A 21,622-nucleotide genomic window follows, 5' to 3' on the forward strand; every position below is an offset into this window, starting at 1 on the left:
CAATGTGGATGGAACTGGAGAGTGTTATGCTAAGTGAAATAAGTCATACAGAGGAAGACAGATACCATATGTTTTCACTCTTATGTGGATTCTGAGAAAATTAACAGAAGTCCATGGGGGAGGGGAAGAACAAAACAAGGAGGTTAGAGTGGGAGCGACCCAAAGCATAAGAGACTCTTAAAAACTGAGAACAAACTGAGGGTTGATGGGGAGGTGGGAGGGATGGGAGGGTAGATGATGGTATTGAGGAGGGCACCTTTTGGGGTGAGCACTGGGTGTTGTATGGAAACCAATTTGACAATAAATTTCATATTAAAAAAAAAGAAAATTGTTTTAGAAGGGAATAATTGCAAAGGTGTAGGCATTATGTAGAGGGACAAAAAGAAATAGGGCAGGTACATGACGTAAAAGGTGTTACTGGTTTTGGCTGGAGGAGATGACGAGGGGTCAGTTAAGGGGAACCAGAGAGAGTCATGACCAGATCTCATGGAGAAGGAGCAGCAGTATTTGGTTGATGAGTTCAACAAGCTCAAGGTAACAACTCAAAAAGGGATCCAGGGAATTAATACCTTACCTTCAATTTCCATCCTTCCCTCCCTTTCCACAGCTTTCCAATTCTCTTCCAGGGTCTCCCATTTACCAAAACCTACTGGATACCAGAGAACATGGAAACCTAAATCAGTGTCCTGGACAGAGGAGAGGTGAAAGATGAAGAATAGCTTTTCTTGGAGTAAATAGATGTATAGCCCAGTGGTCATAAAGAAATAGAAGATTATTTTTACAAATTGATTCAAGATTTTGTGTTACGGGCTCAATGATCTCCCCCAATTTATATGTTGAAGTCCGTATCCCCCAAATAGCTCAGGAGGTGACTTTATTTGTAAATAGGATCGTTGCAGACATTAGTTAAGATGAGGTCGTAGAGGATTAAGGTGGCATAATAATCCATTCTATTCATTGTCATTTAGAAAAAGGACATGTGGACACAGGCACACAAACAGGGAGAATTCTATGTAAAGATTCAAGTTATGCTACCAGAAGCCAAGGGATGACCAGCAGCTAGCAGACCTGGAACTGATTCTTCCCAACAACTTAAGAAGGAGCACAGAACTTCTGGCACCTTGAACTTGGATGGGAATTTATAAATTTAACACATTTTCCTGCATCAACAGAATTTCTCCTATAGCATAGATACATGTAATAATTAGGACACATTACATTTGTAATTGTGCCATTACATTATAAATATTTTTAATATTATAAATACTTTTTCAAGTTTATTTCATTTGAGAAAAAGATACAGAGCAAGTAGGGAAGGGACAGGGAGAGGGAGACAGAATCCCAAGCAGGCTCCTGACTGCCTGCCGGGACAGAGCTCAATGTGGGGCTTGAACCCATGAATCTCGGTATCATGACCTCAGCTGAAGTTAAGAGTCATGGGGCAGCCTGGGTGGTTCAGTCGGTTGAGTGTCCGACTTCAGCTCAGGTCCTGATCTTACAGTCCGTGAGTTCAAGCCCCACTTTGGTCTCTGTGCTGATGGCTCAGAGCCTGGAGCCTGCTTTGGATTCTGTGTCTCCCTCTCTCTGCCCCTCCCCTCTCATGCTCTGTCTCTCTCTCTCTGTCAAAAAATAAGTAAACATTAAAAAAAAAAAAAGTCAGATGCTTATCCAACTGAGCCACCCAGACACCCCTGTGCCATTACATTTTGGAGGATGTATTTATTAAGTCTGAGCTGATGGGATCTTTAAACACGAAGCTGCTTATATGTTGCGATGATTAGTTTATGTGTTGACTTGGGTAGGCTACAGCACTCAGTTATTTAATCACACACTAAGTGTCGCTGCAAAGATATTTCATAGATGTGGTTAACTACTCCCATCAGTTGAGTTTAGGTAAGGAAATTATACTCAATAATTCAGGGACAGGGGCTCATCCAATCAGTTGAAAGACTTAATAGCAAAAACAGATTTCCTGGTGAGGAAAACTTTCTAAAAAAACTGTAGTAGCAATCCTTACTGACTTTTCAGTCTCCTGGTCTCCCCTGTAGATTGTGGACTTGCCAGCCCCCACAGTCATTTGAGCCAATTCCCAATTCCAGTATATAACTTGATAGGGAGAGAGGGGGAGAGAAAGATACATGCATACATAGATATAGGTATATAGACATAGAAACATATTTTGTTTTATTTCTCTGAGAATCCTTACTCATACAGATGCTTCCCATTGCTTTTGAGAACGTAGGCTCATCTCTACACTCCTTTCCTCCTTTCTTCCTTTCTTTCCTTCTTTTTTCTTTTTCTTTCTTTCTCTCTTTCTTTCTTCTTTCTTTCTCTTTCTTCTTTCTTTCTTTCAGTTTATTTATTTATTTAGATAGAGAGGGAGAAAGAGCATGAGTGGGGGAGGGGGGGAGAGAGAGAGAGTTTCCCAAGCAAGCTCCAAGCTGTTAGAGCAGAGCCTAAAACAGGGCTCAAACTCACAAACTGTGAAATCATGACCTGAGCCAAAATCAAGAGTCTGGCCCTTAACCTCCTGAGTCACCCAGGTGCCCCTCAGCAACAGTTCTTAACAGAGGTTGTGGGAGAAGAGGAACTAATTGACGTCTGCTGTTTTTTTGTAACACATTCCATTTAAAAAGTAGAGAACAAGGACTCCCAAGTTAACACAACATAATTTCTAATTTTTAGAAAAACATAGAATTGGTTCACAGTCATTTCCTCAGCCTCTTTTAAAAATAATTGTATGTAAAATTCAAGATAACCTCACAAATGTTCAGTGTCTGCTGATAGATGGAATCAGAAACTCACTTGGGGTCTTAGGTGGGCAATCATAGAAAGGCATTCTGGGTAGTGATGCGATTTCACCTGAAGTAGGACAGTAGTAAGAGAAAGTCTATATATATATATATATATATATATATATATATATATATATATATATAGTTTTTTATTTTATTTATTTTGAGAGAGAATGAGAGAACAGGGGAGAGGCAGAGAGAGAAGGGGAGAGAGGATCTCAAGCATGCTTTGTGCTGTCAGCCTAGAGCCCAACTTGGGGGCTCGAACTCATGAACTGTGAGATCATGACCTGAGCTGAAACCAAGAGTAAGAAGCTTAACCAACTGAGCCACCCAAGCACGCTGAGAATGTCTTCATACTTAAAAAAAAAAAAAAAAAAAGTAAAATTCTCACAATATGCCAGAGGTAACATTGGCAATAAATTTAAGTGCACTGGTCTCTCCTCCTACCTCCTACTCACCAAAGTCCAGATTTCTGACAACAGATTTAAAGACATGTGTTATGTAAACTCTTTGTTGAAACAGTCCTTGATTTCTTTTTATGTACTATAAAATAATGTTTATTTTCAGTAAATATTTTAAGATTTATGTTATTTACTTAACATATAAAAATGTCTTAACTAAATTGTGTGTAAAAATCTTACCATATTCCAAATTCAAGTATAAATATCTGCATGTATTGACTGTTTTAAAGTATTTCAGATTCTTAGAAAGTAAAATAATTGAAAAGTGAAGACTAGTGTGAAAAAAATCCTATTTAAAATTGTAATTTTATTCTTTAGCTGTAACTCCTCACTCCATTTTTCCAATCCAACAGTTATGCAAACAAAATGGTTTGACAATTATGGCTCAAATTTCTAGTGAGCAATTTTATATATCTCCCAATTTCTATAATTCTTCTTAGTTAAAAAATGACACAAACCTAAGCAATTCTAACTTGTGTGCAGAAAAAGCCTCTGTGAACCATAAACCTCCTAGTAACCCCAATTTCATTTATTTATTAGGTTTCTTATTTCTTTTATATTTCCTTTATGTTAAAATTGTTACATTTGTTGAACTTCTGCAGAGAGTTTCTGGTGGGACAAGCATTCATCATGATGGATAATCTTAGCCCACAAACTTTAAGTACAAAGTGGCAGAAATTTTTGTCTTCTTTTAGAATTAATTTACAAACTACTCACGTCCCCCCCACCTCTAAAATCTCTTCATGTTTAAGTGTTGGTTACAGGCAGGTGTATGTATCCGCCATTCTCTCTTTGTACCATTCATATATTTTATTACCAATGCCTGTAGCTTTAAAACTGTTGACAAAATATTTCTCCTTTTAATTGTATTCCTGTTTTTTTTCTCTTCAAATAAAGCACCTACTTAAAATAATAATTCACTATATTTCTGCATATGTATATTTCCATACACAGACACACACACACACACACACACAGTGTGTGTGTGTGTGTGTGTGTGTGTGTGTGTGTGTGTGTGTGTCTGCATGTATAGCAACTCACAGGAAACCCACATTTTATGTCTTACCCTTGATCTGTCTTCTAGGTATGAAGCTACAAGAGACTTGCCTCAGTATCCTCTCTGTACATTTTTCTTCTTGGATCCTTTCCCTAGAATCCCTAAATATTTCTTCCCTAAATCCACATTGGACTTCCTGTTTTCTTTCTAGTTTGATAGACAGCATTGCTCATATCACTGGTACCTTTTCTTCCTGTGATAATATTGATTTTTTTCTTTCTTAGTTTTTTTTTTTTAACTTGCAATTCTCAGCCACCACTTTAAACTTCTAGTTTCACTTTTCCCTTTTTATGTCTTGAAAGCTTGTGATTTTTTTCTCCCCATATGTATAATTCAAGAAAAAAAGTAGAATATAGGGTGAATTTTCAAAGTGTATTTGAAGGGATTCTTAATAAAATGAATATGATAGCAATGGTACCATCAGCTCTAACTTCTATAAAACTTCATAACTATCCATTAGATAGATTAGGCAGCACCATTATTCATGTCAAAGCAGGATGCTTCCCTATGGTAGCAAAACCTCACTGCAGAATTACTGCAATCTGTTTCAGAAAGAAAACTAAATTAAAACATCTGAGTAAATATGTTCTTAGGGGGAAAGATTATCCGCTTTTCTATAAGATCACAAGATGATACTATTTTTTTTTTTGTATGATGACACAAAGTCAATAACCATTCCCATAGATATTTAACAGTCTCACTAAAGCCTGTGATGTTTCAAATACCTGTGTACAATACTACAAATCAATCTGCTTCGACATCACGATGTTTCTTTTTTCCAGAGATTGAAAGGCCAGATGAGGAGGAGCAGTATGTATTTAAGTAATTCAATGAAAACTCAGGCCACAGGAAAAGAAATGATACAATTGAAGATAAGCAATACACAGAACTCACTGCAAAACATCTGCAGACCAAGAACCGGTGCTTTGGCTGTGTTTAAAGCTAGTGCTAACAGCACCATGCATCTTAGCACCAGAAGCACCCCCAGTCATATGTACCTTTACTCGTAGTACCAGTTCACATCCACCTGATCCCTCAACTCTAGCTAGAGACACACTTTAAGCAGAGTTCAGGCCACTGCATGGAAGGAACACGGTCTCCTCTTCTGCTCTGCAGATTCCCTGTTGGATTTCCTGTTTCATTTCAGCTCTCCATTTGAACCTAGGAGAGTCAAGAGTTTATATACTTCTAGCACAAAGAAATTAGATGACCAGCTCTCCTCATTCTATTCCTAGATCTCAGAAATGGTTTGGAGAAATTGTTGTGTCCCTTATGCTGACATTTTTAAAAAGCCTTTTATAATAGCCTACTAATTCACTGTCCTAACCCCTTCTTGTATTAGAAGAATCCTGGGATTGGGAAATGCACATTTTCCCCTTTAATTTTTATACGGTGAAGTTCTCTTAAACTTTGCTAAAAATTGTATAGCTCTTGCAGAGGCTTTGGGTGTCTTTCTTCTTCCGTTATATCTGATGGCCTTTGATTTTGACCCTGTGTAGTAGGGTTAGTACCTTGGGAAGTAGGGGGGATGTTTTATAAATGACATTTTAATCTTACCCCAATATTGTTGGTATTCAAGACACCAGACTTATTTCCTATCTCAAAATATACCACTTGCTGGTTATAATGTGGTTTATCATGGCATATTTTCCTTGATGCTTATTACTATAGGATTCAAGGTTGCAGATAATAAAACCAGTTCAACTATTCTAGCAGTAAGAGATTTAGTAAGGATAATATTTTTGTCACAGGCTCACCAGGAGAGGTGAGAACCAGGCTGGGATTCTACATATTCAGAAACTATGCATTCAGGAGAGGAAATTGAGATAATTTTGTCAACAACCACACGCAAACACTCTTCTAATAGAAATACCGCTTTACTTTGCTTGGCATCTAAACGATAGGGGGTAGAAACAAGAATTCTGCTTCTGCTATTCCCCCCGCCCCCCAAAACAGACACATTCACTACCATGCGCTAGCTGATATGGTCTGCTGTATTAGGTATACTGTCTCACTTGGCTCGTTTCCACTTTCAAGTCTCATGAAGACATTTTGAGTGGCAGATAAAAAGACACAGCAACAAGTTATCTGAAGGTAAACCTAAAATATGCAGATTTGTGCTTCAGTACAGGAAGACCTATAATGCATATGACCTGGAAAAGGAGTTTGATGAGATTGGGACGTGCGACTTTTACAGTAACATATATCAACTGTGGTCATCTATACTTTGAGTTTTAAAGAAGTTTTGTTTAACTCTTCTGTTCTGCATCTCAGAAAAATTCAATGGCTCTCCAACATTTTGTGAAATTCTAAGGGTTTAATTATCTTGGAAAAGCCTTGTTTTGATACCCAGTTTCCATTAATCATCTATCTCATCTTCATTTCAACCCAAAACCTAAGAGTTCCTTTTCCCTGAACTGACTCAGAATTGAATCGGTCCCAGTCGTTGTGTATACCACACATGTTTGTATTTAAAAGATTCTTCTGGTATTATCATCAGTTCCTTTAACCTAGCTCCTCTTCCCAACTGGTCTCTGATGCCATGTTGCTCTACCCAACCCTCTATTCCTCCCCTACTTCTCACCCAACCACACCTTCAAGTCCCCACTCAGTTCTTACTTCTCACCATTTACCTATCTCCTTGGATAACCATAGCTCATTCAAGATAAACTCAGAGAACCTCAACTTTAAAAGAGGATGTGTTTCTGGGGCACCTGGATGGCTCAGTTTGTTAAGCGTCCAACTCTGGTTTCCGCTCTGATCATGGTGTCACCGTTGGTGAGTCCAAGCCCCGAATCCAGCTTTCAGCTCTCAGAAGAGCCTGCTTCCTATCTTCTGTCTTCCTCTCCCTCTGACCCTCCCTGCTCCTGCTCTCATTCTTTCTCTCTCAAAAATAAACTTAAAAGCAAAAATAAGATCTGTTTCAAAACTAGACAGTTCTCTTCTTAAAAATAACTGTATCTGTATCTTAAAATAATGCAATCAGCCCCAATACAGACATAATACCTCATGATCGAAATAATTTAATAAATTCGATAAGTTAAAAACCTCTTATTGAGTCTTTTCTATGTGCTAGTAATACAGATGCTTATTGTAAATGATAAAAAATATGAAATATAGTTCCCATTCAAAATTGTTAGTCTTTAGAGAGCTAAAATACATATGAGAACAAGTAACCTTAAAGGGATAGATAACAATAATACAAGACAACACAAAAGGTAGAGATGCTATGTACCACTAGAGTTTAGTTAAATGAAAATATTAATATGACAGTGAGAATGATTGTCATCACCAAAGGAAAATATTTACTTTTTTTTTATGTTTATTTATTTTTGAGAGAGAGAGAGCAAGACAGAGTGTGTGCAGGGAGGGGCAGAGAGAGAGGGTGACACAAAATCAGAAACAGGCTCCAGGCTCTGAGCTGCCAGCACAGAGCCCGATGTAGGGCTCGAAATCACGGACTGTGAGATCATGACCTGAGACGAAGTCGGATGCTTAACTGACTGAGCCACCCAGGTGGCCCTAGACATTTCTTAATAACATATTAATAAATAAAATCTTTCTTCATAGGTTAATGTTTAATATACACAAATCATATTTCAAAAGTAAGAGGAGCATTTTCAAAAATAAAACGGTTGTATTTAATGTTTTGATGATTTGTGTGTTAACACATTATAAATACCTGCAAATAAGTTCTCTTCAAATGTACAAGTGCATATTATTTAATAAACAGAAAGCTTGTCAATATTCCAAAGATTAAACCTATTATTATGAATTATCAAAAATACAAATTCAGGAATTAAATTCACATTTCTCTACACTTAGTACAATTTCTAATTATTAAAAAATAATTGGATTCAAGAAGTAATACAGACTGAATATTTTCAATATACTGACTGTTTTAAGGGTCTTATATATTTATATAGAATCCTGTTTATCTCTTATATGAGAAGCATTTACCTTATTTTCATGTTTTAATATTTGCTCTTTGAACCCTAGACCATGGTTCATTTCATCTTTGGATTCCCCATTGTGTCTAGCATTCAGTTTTGCATGTAGAGCTCCTCAACATAAAATTATTCAAATAATGGGAAACATACAGGAGAAAATAATCAACGGTTGAAAAGGAAGACGGACACAGCTGATCCTTTTATTTCATTCACTGGTCATCTTCATTATTGTAATTGATCTTAAGGGACCACAATACCCAACATAGAACTACTTTGCTCATACTTTTTCACGCTGGCTTCTTTACACTTTTATTTTCAGGATTTCTCCTGTCAATTCTCAGTGTCCTTCAATGACTTTTCCATAAGGATCACTTTTCAAATGTCGGAGTTCTCCATGTTTCTGCTTTTGGTCCTTTTATCTTTGTATTCGACATGTCTTTTTCTGGATTCTCTTGGCTGTGGCAAATGTTTATCTCTATCTCCATCCTTTGTACAGATAATTGTCCTAGGTAACAAAAGTTCAAATAGTAAACACTGGAGTCTCTACCTGTATGTCCATGATAAGTATCGGCAAAATGATTTCCAAAACCCAGATGTACCTTGTGCTCACATCACCATTAAGCGTTATAATGAACCATAATTAATCATTGTCTTCACACATACCCCACATTCAATAATTGAAGTCCTGCATATTTTATCCCCTTAAAACTGCTTAAACATTTTCGTTCATCTCCATCCCCCCCAGCTAACGCATTTGTAAATTCTCCCCTTATCACTTTTGCCCCTGAATATTCTTTCTAAAGTACTATTAGTAGTATTAATATTTTTTATTATTTCTTAAAGTATTTCATTCTAAAAGATTCTTTCCGGGGTGCCTGGGGAGGGGGGCCAGTCAGTTAAACCTCTGCTTTGGTTTCGGTCGTCATCTCATGGTTTGTGGGTTCAAGCCTTGCATCAGGCTCTCTGCTGTCAGCACAAAGCCTGCTTCAGATCCTTTGTCTGCCTCTCTCTCTGCCCCTCCCCGGCTCATGCTCTCCCTCTCCCTCAAAAAATAAACATTGAAAAAAAAATATTCTAAAGTATATCACTTTCATGATTTCATTTCTTCAATTTTTTAAACCATTATTTATTTTGAGAGACAGAGAGAGAGAGAGAGAGCATGTACCAGTGGGAGAGGGACAGAGAGAGAAAGGGAGAGAATCCCAAGCAGACTCTGTGCTGTCAGTGCAGATCCTTACCTGGGACTCGATCTCACAAACCATAAGATCATGACCTGTGCTGAAATTAAGAGTCAGATGCTCAACAAACTGAGCCACACAGGCAACCTTATTTCTTCAATATTTAAACAAAATTATAGGGAAAAGTTGTAATATCAACAGTAAAAACATGATCCTGCCTTCATTGTTTTCTCTCCTTCTGATCTCCTGTTAATGCCAAATGATTCCTAATTGTCATTTCCTACCTTTGTAACCATCTAGCTATTCCCACTGCAACACCTTATTTTGTATCTTTAAAAGCTTGTGAACCTGAATTAAGCTCCAATATTCTCTCTTTTTATTTTGTGCTTTGAAAATGTATTTCTTTTCCCGTTTGAAATCTTCTGACATATAATTTTCCTTCTGTTCATCATGTCTGCATGTTCAACTTTGAATGTTATTAGACTTTTTTATTTCCATGATTCTTAGTGCTCTGTATACCATTTTATTGTAGAAGTTACTCATATTAAAAGTTAAAATTCTATATTTTTAATTTTTTTAAAAAATTTTTATTTATTTTTGAGACACAGAGTGGGAGTGGGGGAGGGGCAGAGAGAGAAGGAGACACTGAATCCAAAACAGGTTCCAGACTCTGAACTGTCAGCACAGAGCAGAGGTGGGGCTCCAACCCATGAGCCAAGAGATCATGACCTGAGCTGAAGTCAGAAGCTCAACTGACTAAGCCACTCAAGACCCAATTCTGTAAGTTTTATGTACTTACAGATACATATGTTTTCATTAAGTCAACATGGACACAAAAGAAATTCTACTTAACTATTTAAATGTATCTCCTAGTAGTCTGTTTGGAACATTAAGGTGTTTGCACTAAGTAAGTTAATTTACAGCATAATGTGTGCCAAATGGGTAACTCTTTACTTTTGCTTTCAAAGAAGTAACACCTTCCTGTTTGTCAGTCCTAAATCCCCCCTGAAAGCCATGGGCTCCACCTTTCCATTTCCTTCGTGCCCTTGATAAATGGCACATCTCTCTCTCCCTTGGTTCCTCAAGTCATCTCTTTCAATAGGTTCTTTCCCTTATTTATATACAGAAATATGCTCTTGACCACCAATTATAAAACCCACTTGAACTATGCAAGACGTTAGACTCCCCCTCCTCCTTTCCTCCTCCCAGACTTTCCATCTCTCTCTGTTCCTTTTCCTGCTTAATTTCTTGTAGAAGAAACCAAGTCTTTGCTTTCTATTAATCCCTTCAATCCCTCAGGCATCAAGCTGCTGAAAACAGCTCAGAAAATTCGTGCAATCTCACAGATCGGTGCCGCTGGAAATTCATGGCTTTCTGGTTCAGGAAGACCCTCAGAGAAGCTAAGGCAAACTTTCCCTTCGTCTTGGGAATGTCGCCAGTGTAACCTAGCTCAGCACTCCTGGTCCACACAGCTCTGCACTAGCCCTCCTCTCTTTACCTCCTATGGGTCATCTTTACTCTCGCACATGGCTCCCGTGGTTTCTGACCTTGAGAACCTGAGCTTCCTGTCCTCATCTCCAACCCTTTGACCCGATAGCTTTGATTTCATTTATTTTTGCCTCCCCTACCTGTTCCAATTATATGACCCACAAATCAACATCCAGATTACTATTTTCTATTATATTACCGATGAGTTCCTGAAAACTCAACATTGTTAAGAGATACAGGCTTTGAAATTCAACAGACACTTACTAGTTGTGGGTTATTGGACAAGGTAATTAATCTCTTCAAACTTTAGTATCTTTAGATGTAAAATAGGATAATGTCTATTCCACAGAGTGCTAAATGAGATAAGGTTTGCACAATTATTAGCTCAGAGCTTACCGTGTATTGAGTACTCAATGACTCCAAAAAGGGAAATTATTTTATTGTCATTCATTGAATAACTTATATATGTCAGGCATAATTCTAAAAAATATGAAGGAAGAAATGTTGGACAAATCCAATTCTTTTCCTTCATGTAGCTGTCATTGTTGTAGGAAACTGCATGAAACAAAGAAGGAAACACATTAAGAAATTAAGAAAGAATGATTTCCATAACACAAATAAACAAAGAAATGAAGAAGAAATGAGTGTGCCATATGTAATTTGCCCTTTTTTTAGTTACCCATCTTAGTTGAAAAATAATTCTTCCTACGTTGCACCTCTCCTTGGCATGTTTCAAGTCATGTAGAGACTCTATTTCGGAATATCTTTCTATATTAGTTCATTTTGCTCATTCCCACCATGAACACACTGGTTCTCATTTCATTTTCCTGAGGTCTCTCTAGTGGTTGTTAGCTCTCACCAGAGTTCTAGTCCAGTAAAAACTGCAACTTTTATTAGATTGAGTTTCCCATAGCTCGGTTCAAATTTTATCACTTTCTGTGATATATACATATATATATACATATATATATATATATATATATATAATGATATACATATTTTAAATATATTTTTAAATTATATATATAATGATATACATATTTTAAATATATATATTTTTTAAATTATATATATATTTTAAATTATATATATATTTTAAATTATTATATATATATATAATTTAAAAGGCTCCCAATTACCCAACTACTCTCAGCCTAGCATCCAAGATCCTACATATCTTTCCCTTCTTTCCAGTCCTGCCTCCCAGGCACTGAGTGTTTTGGGCCACTCATCCCACTTTGCCCTCTATTTCCATCTCCCACTTCCTTTGCCTCTGTAGTTTTACTTAAGTTTCCCTCTCCCCTCTGTTGAGTTTTTTTTTTTTTTTTTTTTCCCTATGCATATGAAATCTTTTTTTTATTCTCTTTGATAAGAATCACTACAAATTCCATGTTTTATATGTTTGTTTTGTTTTAATGTTTATTTATTTAGAGACAGAGAGGAAGTAGAGGAGGGGCAGAGAGAGAGAAAGAGGGAGAGAGAATCCCAAGCAAGTTCTGCATTGTCAGCGCAGAACCCCATTCAGTGAGATCTGTGAGATCATGACCTGAGCTGAAATGAATAGTCAGATGCCTGACCAACTGAGCCACCCAGGCACCCACAAATACTATGTTTTTTTTACAAGGTCTTTCTGATATCCTAGAGGAGGTATGATCTTGCTTTTGAGTACCTGTTGCTCTCTGAACTGCTGATAAAAAAGGCATTAATCACTCTCCCTTGTATTTTGTTTACTTGAGAACTCCTTATCTACCAACCAGCTTGTAAGCTCCTGGAAGATTGACTACTACTACAGTTAATTTGAAAATACCAAGAACACAAAGAGGACTGCTCTCTCTGCTTTACTTAATTACTTTTCTATTATTGAGAGTACAAGGTCTGATACAAAGAGTTGCTCAATAAATATTTGCTGAACTGAGTCAATTAAATCAAGGAACTTCACCTCTAATAAGTGTTACAACACTTTATAATTTGGACTTTAATTGAGTGTAACTCCATGATCATACATACCATTTGGCCTCTCTCGTCTTCGTTTACAAGACACCTTAGCACATATTATTTGTTTTTATTTGTATTATATGATGTTGAAGGTTGGAAATGCAGTGACTACTGCCTGGAATTTAATTCCAACTGGGAGTTGAGGTACAGTTAAGCATTCCTCTACAATTTACTTTAATGAGTGCAGTAATGTATTATTACAAAGAAAAAGTAACTAAAAGGTTGGTTGACCAAGCAGTGTGAAATTGAGATAAGCAACCGTCTTCTCATTAGAAATTAAACACGACTGCATTTGTAGGATTTGGTTTAAGTGCCGGAGGAGGTCATCGAGAGGACAGTCCAGATGTGACGGCAGGTCAACTCGCAAGCTTGACCCGGGCAATCTGGGAGGCTCCTATTACCGCTGTCCTTTAAAGGTATGTTTTTCCCATCATTCCCTTAGCAGGAACCGTTTTTGAGTATGCAGACTTGAGAAAGCAATGTGTTGTTGAGAGCATCTGGATGATAGACATAATTGCACTCAGTTAAAGCCTCATATAAACTTGCTAGATTCTAGCAGGCATTCGTGGAGATTTATTTACCTTGTGGCCCCTAAAGACAAACCTTTGTAAATTCCCTTGCCTTTTTTCTTTCTTTCTTTTTTTTTTTTTTTTTTTAATTCCCTTGCTTATTAAACCTGCAACCTACCACCTGGAGTGACCTACCTCTTTCTTTGGTTTTTCCTTATGCTCTGTGTTCAGGGACCAATTTGCAAGCCAAAGTGGACCCCAAATGCCCCCCTCTCCTTCCCTCCCCGGCCCCTCCTGGAGCATGTGGGAAATGAAAACCCCGTCCGCTGTTCAATGGTTTGTTTTGTGCTTTTTTATTGTGGTCACTTAGAGCAGTTTAGTGGGGAATGGTGAACGTGTCCCTTTAAGAAGAAAATCTCCTTAACCTTGAAGGGATGAATCAGGTGTGAAATGCTCTATTTGATACATTCGGAGGAATCCTTTTGTAGATTTGTGGTTTAAAATTGAAAAACATACACTGAAGTTTGACTCAGGCTCTAGTTCAAAAATATCTACAAACACCACCCCTCTTATGAGAAACAAAATGGTAGGTCATATTTTTCTAGAATAAAAGGAATACTTTTTAAATATCAATCAACATAATGGAGGGTTCTTTAACTGCTCCAATCTATTCAGGCTAATGAAGGCATCATTTTTTCTAGCAAAAAGCATTTGTCACTGTATGCAATTTTGCTCCTGATTTTCTTCTTATATATTTGAATTAGAAAGATTTCATCAGAATGCATCTCTGTAGCAATTTGTAAATAATGATGAATAGCAGGTGTATAATTTTAAATTACCAGAAGCAGGATAAGAAGGGGTGAATTTTAAAAATGCTAAAATCTGCGATAACACTAAACTTGCTTTGAGCCTCTGCCCTCTCAAACCCTATCTCTCAGGGAGATAAAATAATGAAAAATACTTCCCTAAACTGCTGGCAAAACTCTTATTGTTTGTACCACTCTTGGAAAAGACTCTTGGGACGAGCAGAGGAATCCTTGCTATTGATTGGCTGGTTAAATAGAGGACTATTAGCTTCAGACAGGCTAGATTGATTATACAGCAGCAGCAGCGGGAGCTGGGACTCAGAGCTGAGTGAGCGTCAGGGTGAAAAGGAGAGAGAGAGAGAGAGAGAGAGAGAGAGAGAGGGAGAGAGGCAAGGTGGGGAGAAAGCGGTACACGTTCCATAGCATCACTGTGTGACTGCTGGTGCCGATTAGGATTAGCTTGCTTTCTCGCTTTCTCAGTCAACAACTTACTGAGATGCCTTTGCTTTTACAAGAGGCTGTCAGCGCCGAGCCCCAGCAAGAAATAAAAGACTTCACCTTGGAATAGTTCATCTCACTCCGGCATCATTAAAGAGGATTTTGAAAAGAAAACAAAATCACATCCCCTTCCCAGCCCCACTTTGTTCCAGGATCGAACAGACACAGTTGCATGCTTCAGGTAAGGAAATTAAATTTTTATCTCTGGATTCGTTTTTAGTCATTCGCAGTAAAATATAGCCTAGCCTTGCATGTTTTAAAAACTGAGTTTTCAGGGATGTGTTAGACTCAATGCCATGCATAGGCATGTGGATTTAGAAATGTGCTGATACATGTTTAGAGGTATATATTTGCTGTTTTATCTCCAGGTACATAGAAATTTTATTTATAAGATCACTAGCTGTTAAGTTTATAGAGCAGATATGCTGTATGGAAAAAAAAAAGAAAAGAAAAGGAAGCAAAGTCCATACTCAAAGGAGCATTTCTGGTGACAGACTTAAAATATGTTCACATATACTGTTCTTAGCTGTGAAACAACTTTGGGGGAAATAACAGCATATCACAAAAGGACCATCACTGTGTTAAGTATGTACTATTCAATTTCATGCAGACATAGAAGCTACAATGTTTTCAGTGGTTGTCAGTTGTTAGTGTTTTTTTTTTTTTTCCTGAATCTGTCATTCACAGTCTTAACACTCTTCAACATAAACATGATGTGTCCTAAATGATGTGACATTAGACTGCCATCTTATTATGGCTAAGTTATTGATGGTTAGCATTTGGTCTTAAGAAAGTACTGAGCTTGGGCAAAGAAATATGACTCTGGAGATGTTTAGCTATTCTAGAGTCCATGGCTGAGCTGCAGTTCCATCAATTAATATTAAGTGTCAGTGATGGCATATGCTGGTAAAGTGTCTGTGAACATGCAGAAACTTTGCGCATGTTAAAATCTCTTCTGAGAACAGTATTTTTTTTCCTTGAGGAAAGCGACTGGATGGCATAGGAAAAACAGGCTGGGGCAATGCAGTACTGATGTAGTTGATTGACCTTAGGTTTACAGTTCGACTGCTAAAGAGGCAGCATTGTGATAGAAGATGAACGTGACGAACTCCGTCCTTGCTGGAACTCAAATGGTCTATGATATTTTTGGTATAAATTTATTTGCTTTTGGGTCAGTGAAGACAGATATTTTATCCCGAGCTGCTCTGATTGTGTTTTTGAGTGAAGTTCCCTGAGTCACTAATCAAAAATCAAACTGCCAGCTGGGACAAGTCGGCAAAACTTTTTAGTGTGTTGTTCAGTGGTTCAAATAATAAGATTCCAATACTCTTGGGAATCAACCTAGCTGAAGTTAGGAATATTACATACTCTGAATGTCTATATATGTGTCTGTGTTTAACCCTTGCTTATATATTAAATATACATATTTAAGGAACACAAATTTTCATGAACTCTATTTTGTCTTTTCAATGTGGAATGTTTTAATGCTTCGTGATAACATAAATAGTATATCTATCCAGATATTTACATTTATATCACCAATATCAGAAGGGAATAATTGTTATAAATTTTGTAAAGTACAGTTTGTCTAAAAGAATAGGAATGTGTATTGAAGAATATTGGATATGTTTGTCTTTGAATTCAGTCATTAGAAAAAACAATTATATCCATGTCTTTTGAGTATTATCTTTGAAAAATTAATATCATACTATTGACTGAGGAAGGTGGCAGGTACTTTATTTAAACCATACTTCCAAACACACACAGACACAGACACACACACACACACACACACACACACACACACACACGCATATACATATATACATGTATATATATATAATTTTATATATTTATATATTGATATATTTATGATTATATATATTATAATTATATATGATGTAATATTACATATTATATATGAGTAATATTATATCAAATCCACACACAGCCTTTGCCATAAATCTATTATAATCTTGTTTAATTACTGCTTTGCATATATTACAATAATTATGTTTACTTTTTTGCAATTTATCCAAAATTATATTTTTAATCCTTCTATTTTATTGTTTATGGAAAAATGTGACATATATTTGGTTCACTGTGGCTAAAGTGATATAATTAAGATTTAACTAATTCATCTTGTGATTTTCAAATTTAATGCACAAAGTTATTTAAAATTCCATAATTTTTTGTTGCCATAACCTTAAGCATCTAACCTAGTTATGCAGTACAGTTACCTTATAGCACTTATCTATGGGTTATAATGAGCTATATAGCATAAAGAAAAGTAATTCTTAATTGTTTTGTATTTTTCATGAGACTGTTGATACTTTAGCATAGGTGGATGTAAGCATCCATACTTGTTTTTTTTTTTTTTCTATGAATAGGCATGTTTTTCCTTTCAAAAGACTGAATACATTTCTGAACTATGTGCCTCTTGCACTAGAGCATACTTCTTAGCTTACCCCAAATGTTACTTCGATTCTCTCTCATGTTTTTTTCTTGTTGTTATCTTACAAATTCTATAATTACTCCTGGAAGAGCTTTAATTCCCCAATCTTCACAGGATATTGTCCCATGATTGGAAACAAAGCAAGTTCTTTTTTTTTTTTTTTTTTTTTTTTAATTTTTTTTTTTCAACGTTTATTTATTTTTGGGACAGAGAGAGACAGAGCATGAACGGGGGAGGGGCAGAGAGAGAGGGAGACACAGAATCGGAAACAGGCTCCAGGCTCCGAGCCATCAGCCCAGAGCCCGACGCGGGACTCGAACTCACGGACCGCGAGATCGTGACCTGGCTGAAGTCGGACGCTTAACCGACTGCGCCACCCAGGCGCCCCAAAGCAAGTTCTTTTTTAAATAACATTTGGCACTCCTGGCTACATAATTACAATGTCTCCTGCTTTCCAGAGCAGTGCTCCTCAGCAAACAAGATCAAGGGAGACAGGTGTTCTAGCAGTCATGTATAGAGGTGACTGTCTGAGTCTGAAATCTAGCAGCTTCTTTTGTGAATTCAGCTTTCACTTTTCTTTGCGATTCGGGAAAGGCTCCATTTGACCCTTTATTCAACCTTCTATTTACTTCCACGGTATTAGATATCTTGGTTGATTACTCATTTTAGCCATAGTGAACCAAAAAGAAACAAGAAAGTACAACCTCTTCTGTTTATATAGGTATCTGAGCCATTAGGGGGCTCTTTCTTCCTATGTTATACTCAGCAAACCTCTGGGAGAGATTACATGCTTCCTTAAAGTATTTTCCCTGTGTTTAGAATGTGAGTGCTGTTTGAAGCAGCTTCCCCCTACTTTCCACAGACAGAACTATTGCAGATTAATAAGATTTTTTTTTTTTATTTTCATGGGAAAGTGAATTTATCCTGTGCTGTCTCAATTTATTCTCTTCAAAATGTTCTTATCTATGAAATGTTTAATCTCTGAAAATAACAATGGTTTGACAGAGTGAAATGACCAATCTTAGATAAATTTAAAGACTTCTGTCTTATGCAGCTAGTAGGTTAAGAAATGTAAAACTAAGGAAGAGCTGCAGGGAAGAAAGTTCCTTTACAATCATCTGCAAATATCTGAGAGAGAATGAGTGCCTCAGGGCTCACCTGCAATTTGCTTTCAGCAGAAGAGAACAGCAGGCAGCAAAAAGATTACTTGTTTCTTACAAAAATAGACATGGAAGAATTGAAAATAATAGGATGGGTTCACTTCCCATACACATGTAGGACATGTACTGTTTAAATTCCATTTTTGTTTCTGAAAACTAAATGAAGTTTTCATAAATATACACAGAGGGTGATGCAGGCAGCTGATTATGGGGGCAAGCCACGCATATTGAACTGCACTGCAGACTTTCTTAATAAATGGAAACACATTCCTCCTCTATCCACAGCAGCTAAAGATGCCCCCTGCTTACAGGACTAGTTTGGGGATTAGTCAACAGTTACTAACGTCTCCGGGCAAAAGCAATCTGTTTAGTGGGTCTCGCATTTTCCTCAAAGGACACCACCCCCAGACAGAAGTGACATACACTCGTGAGAGAGATTTCTTTGGGGAAGTGAGAGAAGGGGAAGGATTCTGAGCTGTGCATCATGGAATGCCACTCCTTTACTGAATAGTTCCTTGATTTATCAGGAGAGAAGAGTAGTTGCTTAAATAAAATAAGACGGAGTGGCACAGATATTTCCTTTACTGGTGTTTTGCAAGGAAACATGTAAGCTTTATCTTCTGTGTGAAAATGTGCCTACCTTGAAAAGAGTAAATTTTGAATGCGACTAGTATAATACACACAGTTGTGTGGGGATCAGTCCAAGTCTTCCTGGAACAGGCCGGTATATATTCTAATGCAGTTATTTCTTACCGAGTTAGCTTGCGGTAATGTGAATGGGTAATAAGACTTGAGAGGGAATCCTAATGCTACCAATTTTATGTAATCAGGATGAGGAATGTTTTAAGGTCTTTAAGTTTCTTCTAAAAAGAGGTGGTCTTTTATTTTCAAGTAGGACTGCATTGAAGATGGAGAAAAGGGCTAAAATCGAAAATAAGATAAATGAATAAAAGTGCATTGACGGTCCATAATTTTTTTATGTTGCCAAAATGTACCCAAGGTCAATATAACAATGCAAGTTAAAGACTCATGTTTTGTATATAATGGTAAAGAAGTGCAAATACCACCGAAGTGAAATGTTATTTTGTCTCCTTCTCTGTTTTTATCTTATTTTTCCTTTCTTTCCCCAATGTTCATCTGTTTTGTTTCTTAAATTCCACATATAAGTGAAAACATATGATATTTATCTTTCTCTGACTCACTTATTTCACTTAGCACAATACACTCTAGTTCAATCCACATTGTTGGAAATGACAAGATTTCATTCTTTTTGATCACCTAGTAGTATTCCTTTGAGTGGATATAATACATTTTCTTTATCCATTTGTCAGTTGCGGGACATTTGGGCTCTCTGTATAATTTGGCTATTGTTGATAGCATTTTGGAGACAGCATGGCAAATGGGCTGCAAATATTTATGCCCTATACGTTTTTTAATGTCTAGACTTAATTTTTAGATCAGTTTTAGGTTTACAAAAATGAGATGTACAAACATAGAGTTCCCGCAGACCTCCTCACCTCTGTCTCCTTTACCCTGCGAGTTTTCCCATATCATTAATATTTTGCCTTAGTGTGGTACATTTCTCATAGTGAATGAACCATGATTCATAAATCATTATTAACTGAAGTTCAGAGTTTACCTTAGGGCTGACTCTTCGTGTTATATATTTTTGGCGTTTTGACAAATGTATAATGGAATATAGCCCCATTATAATTACATGCAGAATGGTTTCACTGTGCCAGATTCCCCTGTGTGCCACCAAAATAGATTTTTTTTCTCTCCCTTCCTCCCTACTGCCCTCCCCCTGAATCTTGGATCTTTCAGCTGTCCCCATAGTGTTGCCTTTACAAGAATGTCATATTGTTGGAGTCATAATATGCCTTTACTGTGGTGTCTTCATGCCTTTTTGGGGCTTGGTAGCTCATGTATTTATATTGCTGAAAAATATTCCATTGTGTAGATGAACCGGTTTATCCATTCACCTACTGAAGGATATTTAATTGCTTCCAAGTTTTGGCAATTATGAGTAAAGCTGCTATAAATATCCACATGCAGGTTTGAGTGTGGATATAAGTTTTTAATGCATTTAGGGCGACACCATGAGCATGATGGCTTGTTCATACAGTAAGAGTGTGTGTAGTTTTGTCAAGCTGTCCTCCAAAGTGGCTATAACATTTTGCATTCCCACCGGCAATAAATAAGAGTTCCCGTTCTCCACATCCTTGCCAGAATTTGGTGTTGTCAGTGTTCTGGATTTTAGTCATTCTAATGACTAAAGGTATATGGTATATCTTGTTGTTTTGGACTATGTGTGTATATATATATATATAATTTTTTTTAATGTTTATGTATTTTTGACAGAGAGAGAGACAGAGCATGAGCAGGGAGGGGCAGACAGAGAGGGAGACACAGAATCTGAGGCAGGTTCCAGGCTCTGAGCTGTCAGCACAGAGCCCCAAGCGGGGCTCGAACTCACAGACCGTGAGATCATGACCTGAGCCAAAGTTGGATGCTCAACCTACTGAGCCACCCAGGCACCCCTATATTTTTAATTTTTTTAATGTTTTTTTTTTCACTATTTTTGAGAGAGGGAGAGAGAGTGCGAGCAGGGCAGGGGCAGAGAGAGAGAGGAAGACGCAGAATTTAAAGCAGTTTCCAGGCTCTGAGCTGTCAGCACAAAGCCCGACTTGGGGTTCGAACTCACCAACCATGAGATCATGACCTGAGCTGAAGTCGGACGCTTAACCAACTGAGCCACCCAAGCACCCCTGGACAATATTTTTGATTGGTAATAACTGTTTCTGCTGTGTGATGAATAATTCCAAGGCATATCATGGATCTTCAGGAAATATGTCCATAATAACTGGCAAGATTTCCTTGCCAATTTTTTTTTCCCTTTTGCAGAATAGCTTGTGTGTGTGTTGGGGGAGAGGCGAGGTAGCCCATACGTGTAACACATATTTGCTATTCATAATTTAGGGCTCTGGTGGAATGAAGAAATTACAGCAATCAAATAATTCAGTCCCACATTTATCCAATATCAGATGGCAACAATAACTTCCTATTTTTAAAGCACTGTTATTGAATTAAGGAGCAGAATTTGGCATTTTAAATTTCATATTTTACTTTGTAGCCATATTTATCTTGCGGGTAGAAATTGCTGGCTTCAAATTGTTTATAAGTATCTAAAGTCCTCAAGCAGATTGAGATTCTTCATAATCTGGCCTTGACCAAAGTTTATGACATAATTGCTGGTTACTCTAAGCT

At 37.2% G+C, this 21,622-nt stretch overlaps 1 protein-coding gene across 6 annotated transcripts in view; it reads left to right on the forward strand.

Moving 5' to 3' along the window:
- The first annotated feature begins 14,555 nt into the window (after positions 1-14,555).
- CDH18 (cadherin 18) overlaps positions 14,556-21,622 on the forward strand; it is a 1,006,396-nt gene continuing 999,329 nt past the window's right edge. For 3 of the 6 annotated variants that reach the window (XM_045441423.1, XM_045441433.1, XM_045441440.1), the window contains exon 1: positions 14,610-14,921. The gene's annotated coding sequence lies outside the window, so the exon portion shown is untranslated. Of the gene's footprint in view, positions 14,571-14,608; positions 14,922-21,622 lie in introns of those variants that run through there. The other 3 variants (XM_045441405.1, XR_006702407.1, XM_045441415.1) reach the window with 3 other exon arrangements.

The sequence above is a fragment of the Leopardus geoffroyi genome, chromosome A1 (genome assembly GCF_018350155.1).
Source record: "Leopardus geoffroyi isolate Oge1 chromosome A1, O.geoffroyi_Oge1_pat1.0, whole genome shotgun sequence".
NCBI classification, from domain to species: Eukaryota; Metazoa; Chordata; class Mammalia; order Carnivora; family Felidae; genus Leopardus; species Leopardus geoffroyi.